The 6,465-nt window shown below is 34.4% G+C and overlaps 1 long non-coding RNA gene across 1 annotated transcript; it reads right to left on the bottom strand.

The window, feature by feature from the left end:
- Nucleotides 1-4,875: 4,875 nt before the first annotated feature.
- Nucleotides 4,876-6,054, bottom strand: LOC105421776 (uncharacterized). The gene is made up of 2 exons (XR_967143.3): nt 5,808-6,054; nt 4,876-5,073 (listed from the first exon to the last, which is right to left on the bottom strand). It is a non-coding gene; the product is annotated as an uncharacterized LOC105421776 (long non-coding RNA).
- Nucleotides 6,055-6,465: the final 411 nt, after the last annotated feature.

The following is a 6,465-nucleotide window of genomic DNA, read 5'->3' as shown; positions in this document are numbered from 1 at the left end:
TTGCCCTAGCCTAGCTCTGGTACCCATTGGGTCGGCGACGGCATGGTCCTACTTGAGCCCAACCCAACCTAAACTAGGTCAAAGAGGTCTTCACCCTATTAAAAGAAAAAACAAAAGAATTATATTGAAGAAAAAAGGGCAGGGTTGGATTGAACGGCTGGCCCTGGACCTGGTCCAGGGCTTATGCGACATTTTTTAGCTCAGGCTCTAGTCTTTTGGGTCAGGTAGACCGGGCTTGGGCGAGCCGATCAGCCCAATGCCATACCTATTCCTTGCCAAAAGCCTTATTTTCTTTAGATAAATTAAATTATTTACCTCCTGCCAAAAACCCCATTTTCTTTAGAGATAATAAGTTATTTACCGCCTGCAAATTATCAAAGCTCAACAAAAAATCCAGATAGTTGTACAACTGAACAAGATTAGTTCAAGAAATGAATCGGAAATGGTAATATCAATAAAGGGTTTAGTTTGAAGCAATGGTTTAAAAAGCGGATCGGTGACCCAGATCGGGCACCTCAAAAACCGATTCGGATCGGTAAATCGGCAATCCGGATCGAGAATCGGCTGAATCGGTATGATTAAAGCTTCAAAAAAATCCAAAAAAATTATTAAAATTCATTATAAAAGTTGTTTTTTTTTGGAATCCAATAAAAAATGAGGGTACTATATTATTAACTTTCATTTTTTTTATCAATTTGTGAATATTGAGATGCTATTTCCCTGTATAAACTTATTTTAACTATTAAATTTGCATCACATAAAAGAAAAATCAGAGAGTTATCATGGATAAAATATATAATTATGTATGGACTATTATAAAGAGTAGACTAATCAATGAAAAAATGGCCATTAAAATCTCGTTTTGGCGAAAAACCCTAATCCGCTAAAAAAACCCAAACTATTACAGCCTAACTAACTATAATCCAAAATTATTACAACCTCACTAATTATAATATTATATACTGAACTTATAATTATTAGTTTACATTTTATAATTATTTTATTAGACAAATAATAACAAATTAAAAATATTTTATAATATTATCTAATTTAAAATGTATTATTGATAACTGTAAGTAAAATAATACATTACATGATTTATAATGTAAAAATTCATAAATAAATAAAATATTTGGTTATCAATGTAAAAATTAATAAAATGCGTACAAATTTTAGAAATAACACTTCAATTTTTCAATAATTTATTTTTTTAGGTTTCTATAATAAATTTAGTAAAAGAGATTGATGGAGATTTCAAATAGAATAAACTTTTTATTTTTATTTTTTTTATACCTTTCATATTATTTACAAAAATAATTATACCACTATATACAACAAAAATTAACTGTTATATAAAAAATTATTTTTTTTATTTTTCATTTTTTTATGTCTTTTATTTTATTTATAAAAATATTTATATTAATACCAACCACTATATGCACAACAAAAATATTTATATTATGCCAACCACTATATACACAACAAAAATGCAACACATGCCCAAGGGGATTCGCCCTTGGGACATCAAGTAAAAAAACTAAAATCATAACCACCAAGCCATCTAACTATATGTGATTATGAATTGCGGATTAATAAACTATATTTACATTTAGTTTTCATTTAATGATGTTTGGGAATTATCCCACGTCGAAAGATGGGTATTCAACTTTGGTATATAAATACCTATATAATATGAACTATAATATGTGTGCAAAAATATTAGGGCAACCTCACATGTGTGCTTGGATACACTTGTGCATGCGTGAGTGTGCGTGGGGCACGCTTGCACGTGCGCTTAGACACACGTGTGCAAGCGTGAGTGTCCGTGGGGTATGCTCACACGTGTGAGTGTGCGTGGGGCACGCTCGCACGTGCGCTTAGACACACGTGCGCGCGTGTGCACGTGTGAGTGCGTGGGGCACTCTCGCACATGTGCTCGGACACACGTGTAAGCGTGTGAGTCGTGGGGTACGCTCGCACGTGCGTGTCATGCGTTACGTGTGTGAACCGGGCTGAACCGGATAAAACCGGATGGGAACCGGCTGTTCTACTTTAGAACCGGGCGGTTTCCAGTTTTGTGCTGGAACCGGCACGGGCTGTGCCGGTTCCAGAGTCGAATCGGGCAAGTCCGACTTGCCGTTTTTTAAAACACTGGTTTGAAGTAATGAACCGGAAATGGTAATATACTAATATCAATAAAGGGTATACAGTGTATGTATGGCCTAAGCTTTAAGTAAAGCTACATTGAGAAATACAATTTCAACCCTTAAAACCCCTAGAACTGTTCGATCTGTTGTTTATGCCCGCCGCATTGAGAAATGCAATTTCAGCACCTAATTTGCGTTTTCACTTCAATAATTGAGGTTTGCCCAATATAAAGCTCTCTAATTGATGGATAAATGGACAAATCCATAAAAAATCATCAGTATTCAGGCCTTCGGTGTTTGGTTTTTACATTTTTTGTGCCTTTTTTGTAAAAACAAAAAGAAGAAAATCGACGATTTGATGAATCCGAAAGGCCAAATTTGCCAAACTATCCATATCTCATTGATTGTCAACCAAATCACCCCAAATTTATTTCATTAGATTCATTAATGAGCCTTTCATCAAAGCTCTATAAAAAAAAATGGATCTAGTCAAATACTCGAAGAGATCAAAGATTTTGGGATATTTTTAAAATCAACCTCAAATTCTTTGATATTTTGAAAAATAATTGTCATTTATGATAGTTTTCTAATTTCACATAAAGAACATAAGTAAATTTAAGGGTGGCAATGGGCTGGGCCAGAGTCAACGCCAAGGCCCAGCCTAAAACAATTGATAAAATATTTTTAAAAAAAGTAATAAAAAAAGAGGGTCAACCTACGCCAAACAGGGCAAGCACTGGCCGTAGCCTGACCCTTGGGCCCATGCCCTACCTTTTAAGGCAAGGACAGGCATGCCAGCCCGCCAACCGGGTCTGAACTGCCCGGCCCATTGCCAGCCTTGAGTTAGTGTTTTCGCTTAGTCACCAAAAAAATATTGTAACCACAAATTGAGGACTGATATCATGAACGTGTGATCAGTATCTTATGATTGTTTTGTACAAAAAAACATCCATTTTTACATGCACAAACCTTTCCCTGCTTCCTATTGCCCCTATATATTATCACGCGTTAACTATATAAGGTAAACGTTTACATAAGGTTGTAAAACCTATAGTGCACATAAAAAATCCTCTAGAAGCGGGTGTGCCTATACTATTTAAGTAAGGTGCACCTAAAAAATCCTATAGAAGCGGGTGTTGAGACGGAGAAGAACTCTTCAACTGATCATATTGACCTCAAGACATGTGGATATGAAGAAAAAAAAAAAAGAACTTCAAATCCTAAAAATAGTGCATCTTATAATAAGTTATCCAGACTTTCGATTTTCATGATTTTTAATTGTTTGTAGATATGCTTGTACCGTTTATGAAATATAACTAGGAAGAAAAATAAATTTTCTAGTCATCATAAGGTTTCTGACTCATGAACTACATCTTAGAAGTAAATTTTAGAGGCATATTTTATTTTTACAATATAAGGAGGGTGCGTTATACAAACCTCAATAAAATACTATTGTTTTTTTGAGTGATTTACGTATGGACTCTAAAATTTTAGGTAAAGTAAAAAACGCTATGTTTATATGCATAAATTACAAAGAAGGTCGGTCGACTTTTTTTTTCAAACTTGCCCCTCGATCAACTTGAATTTTTATTATTTGTATTTATTTATTTATTTATTTTTAATGGGGTGGTGCCTCAAGCTTTAAGGCACCGCCCTACTGACAAAAAACTAAAAAAAAAAAAAAACTTTAAAATATCAAAAATTTTGTTGACCATGCGACAATTTTAGAAAAATAAAAAAGGTGAGATGACATACCTTGCCTATAAGTGGAGAATTCCATATTTTACCCAAAATTTTATGGCGTACGAAAATCACTCGTGTTTTTACACCTCTGTTGCACGTGTGATGGTCTGAATTGCTAATCCCAATCCTTACAGCGTTCTCTAAAAAATTGGTCGCAATCCAGACTACTTCCTGAAGTCATGTGAACCATAACATTTATGTGGTCATCTCATACATGGTATACTTTTCCAGAGACAAAGGACTGGTACAATCAAAAGTTGGACAAGGTTTTCAGGTTGCTAATCATTAAAATTTACTGGTTGATAATCTCGCCAATCTGAAAAATAAAAGGAACGGACTTTGAACCTCAAAAATGGACTATTTAAAGTTTGCTTCTGGATTCTCTATCATGCATACATGTTAGGGAAATTTATCAAGTTATTCAAAAGACATGAATAATTTAACATCTTACCTATACCTTTAGTTTTCATTTCAAAATAGCCATAAAAAACATGTGATCTTGACAATTGGGTTGAATGTTAAATAATTCATCTCCCATAGGTATTTTGATATATTTCCCGTCATGTTAGTTCTTTACATATCATGAACTATTTCTTGAGCAACATAATTGCGAAAATGAATCTAGAACGACTTATAATGTGTTTCAGCATCCTAAATTCGTCTCCTATATAGCTGGCCCTATGGGTGGTGCGTGTATGTTTATATACATATTAAGAAGTGTATACAATGAGACTATGTACTTTATATACAATGATGTTACAATCTTATACTTTAATCTTATAGATGTATACAATGATGTCTACATTACTTTTTTTTGAATATTGTGATATACTTTAATCTTATATATTTCACATCCAATAGTTAAAAATGATTGTGATATTCTTGTTCTAAAAATAAAGATCTTATAATTTAAATGGCTTTTTGGATAACATGCCTCGGTATTAGCAATTGCAGTAAATGTATTATATGTAAGAAATGAGGAAAATATATAAAAATGAGACTTTATTCAATTGGGAGATAAAATCATTTCCATCAATATTTTGATTTCCATGGAGGTACAATAAATGGAAGAAATGAGTTGAGCAGAGTAAGAAATGGAGCGAAGTAAAGTTCGATCCACGTCAACTTTGATTCTATTGGGCTTAGCAATGCCCTACACAAAATCGAGGAATCGTACCTGGTGCTGCATCCAGAAGAAAATGGCATATTTAGGTTTTTGAGAGAGAAACCAATTTCCTTGACAGACAGTGATAGTGAGAACAAGACAGGAGAGAACTTGATGGTAGAACCAGGGCAAAAGGATTAAAGGTACATCTATCAAGTGAATGCGCTTTTCAAAACTTTATAAAAGTTTTTCATTGAGAGAGCTTTCACATGAACCTACCAAAAGGATCGCTCTCACTACCTGAATAGCAGTTTCTCATGAAATTGGTTAAAGGCCGGAAAAATCCTTTCCCAAATGGGGTTCAAACACCCAAATGCCCACAAAATAAAGTGGCAGCAACTAAGGGGAAAGGACTCGCTTAGAAAATTCATTTGAGCTAAATAAGCATGTCCTAGATCAGGAACAATGAGTTTTAGAGTCTGAAAAAGTGTACGACAAACTCATTTTTAATGTCTTGGGTACGTGTGAAAATACTTTTGTGAAAATATTTTTACAAAAAAAATTTCCCAATGTGATTAAGTGCATGAGTATTTTCATACCGATTAGTCCCAAAAACATCTTTGTTAAGTCAATTGGCTGTAAATTGGTACAAAAAAAGCTCCCTTACCTAATCACATAAAGAGTTCTTTCAAAATACCTTCATAAAAGTATTTTCACATATACCACATATGCCAATAGAGAAATTACATGAGGATTATTGGAAAATTATTATTTGTTGCATAAAGAGAAGCATGGAGTTGGAATGATTTTACGCTCATGTTGACGAAGGCGGTGGCCCATCAGTCGGTGGAAATCGATGCCCGTTGGAGTCACAGATGCCAGGACAAGAGGCAATGCAGTCGAAAAGTAAACCTCCATGTTTCCGGCAATAGTTGTAGCATCTCGTGAAGCAATATTCAGCACTTCCTTCTCCAACCATTGCCATGATCATTAAGCCGACGACTAAAACAACCATCACCTTATTCGCCATCTCTCTCAATTATCTCCTTTTACAAATAAGGGGATGGTACTCCAAATTTTATTGGAGAGGGAAGTATTTGTAGGGAGAAGAAGCCCAACTGTAAGATCAGAGGAGCTTTTGACCATAACTAAAATTGGAAAATAATAACAGTTCCGTTTGTTTAGGAATACGTAGGGTTGGAGGTTTGCTGTTTAAGATCTTCGAATGGTCATCAATACCCCGAAAGTACGGGAACAAGATGTTTGGATCTTGGAAATGATCTTTCTTCTTATACATACCTTTTATGTTTCCTTCTATAAGGGGTGCAGTCCCTCGGTTTTTATCTTGATCCGGTTTAGAGTCCGGAACATAGTTAACAAGTCTCCATTTAAAACATGATTCTTTCATAAAGTCATTAAGAACTTCAATGTTTCAAAAGATCTTAAAAAAATCGTGTTTTTTTTAATGGA

Source organism: Amborella trichopoda, chromosome 3, assembly GCF_054954075.1.
Source record: "Amborella trichopoda isolate Santa Cruz 75 chromosome 3, AtrichopodaSantaCruz75HAP2 v2.0, whole genome shotgun sequence".
Classification (NCBI taxonomy): domain Eukaryota; kingdom Viridiplantae; phylum Streptophyta; class Magnoliopsida; order Amborellales; family Amborellaceae; genus Amborella; species Amborella trichopoda.
This window is presented reverse-complemented; position numbering and strand designations above follow the sequence as displayed.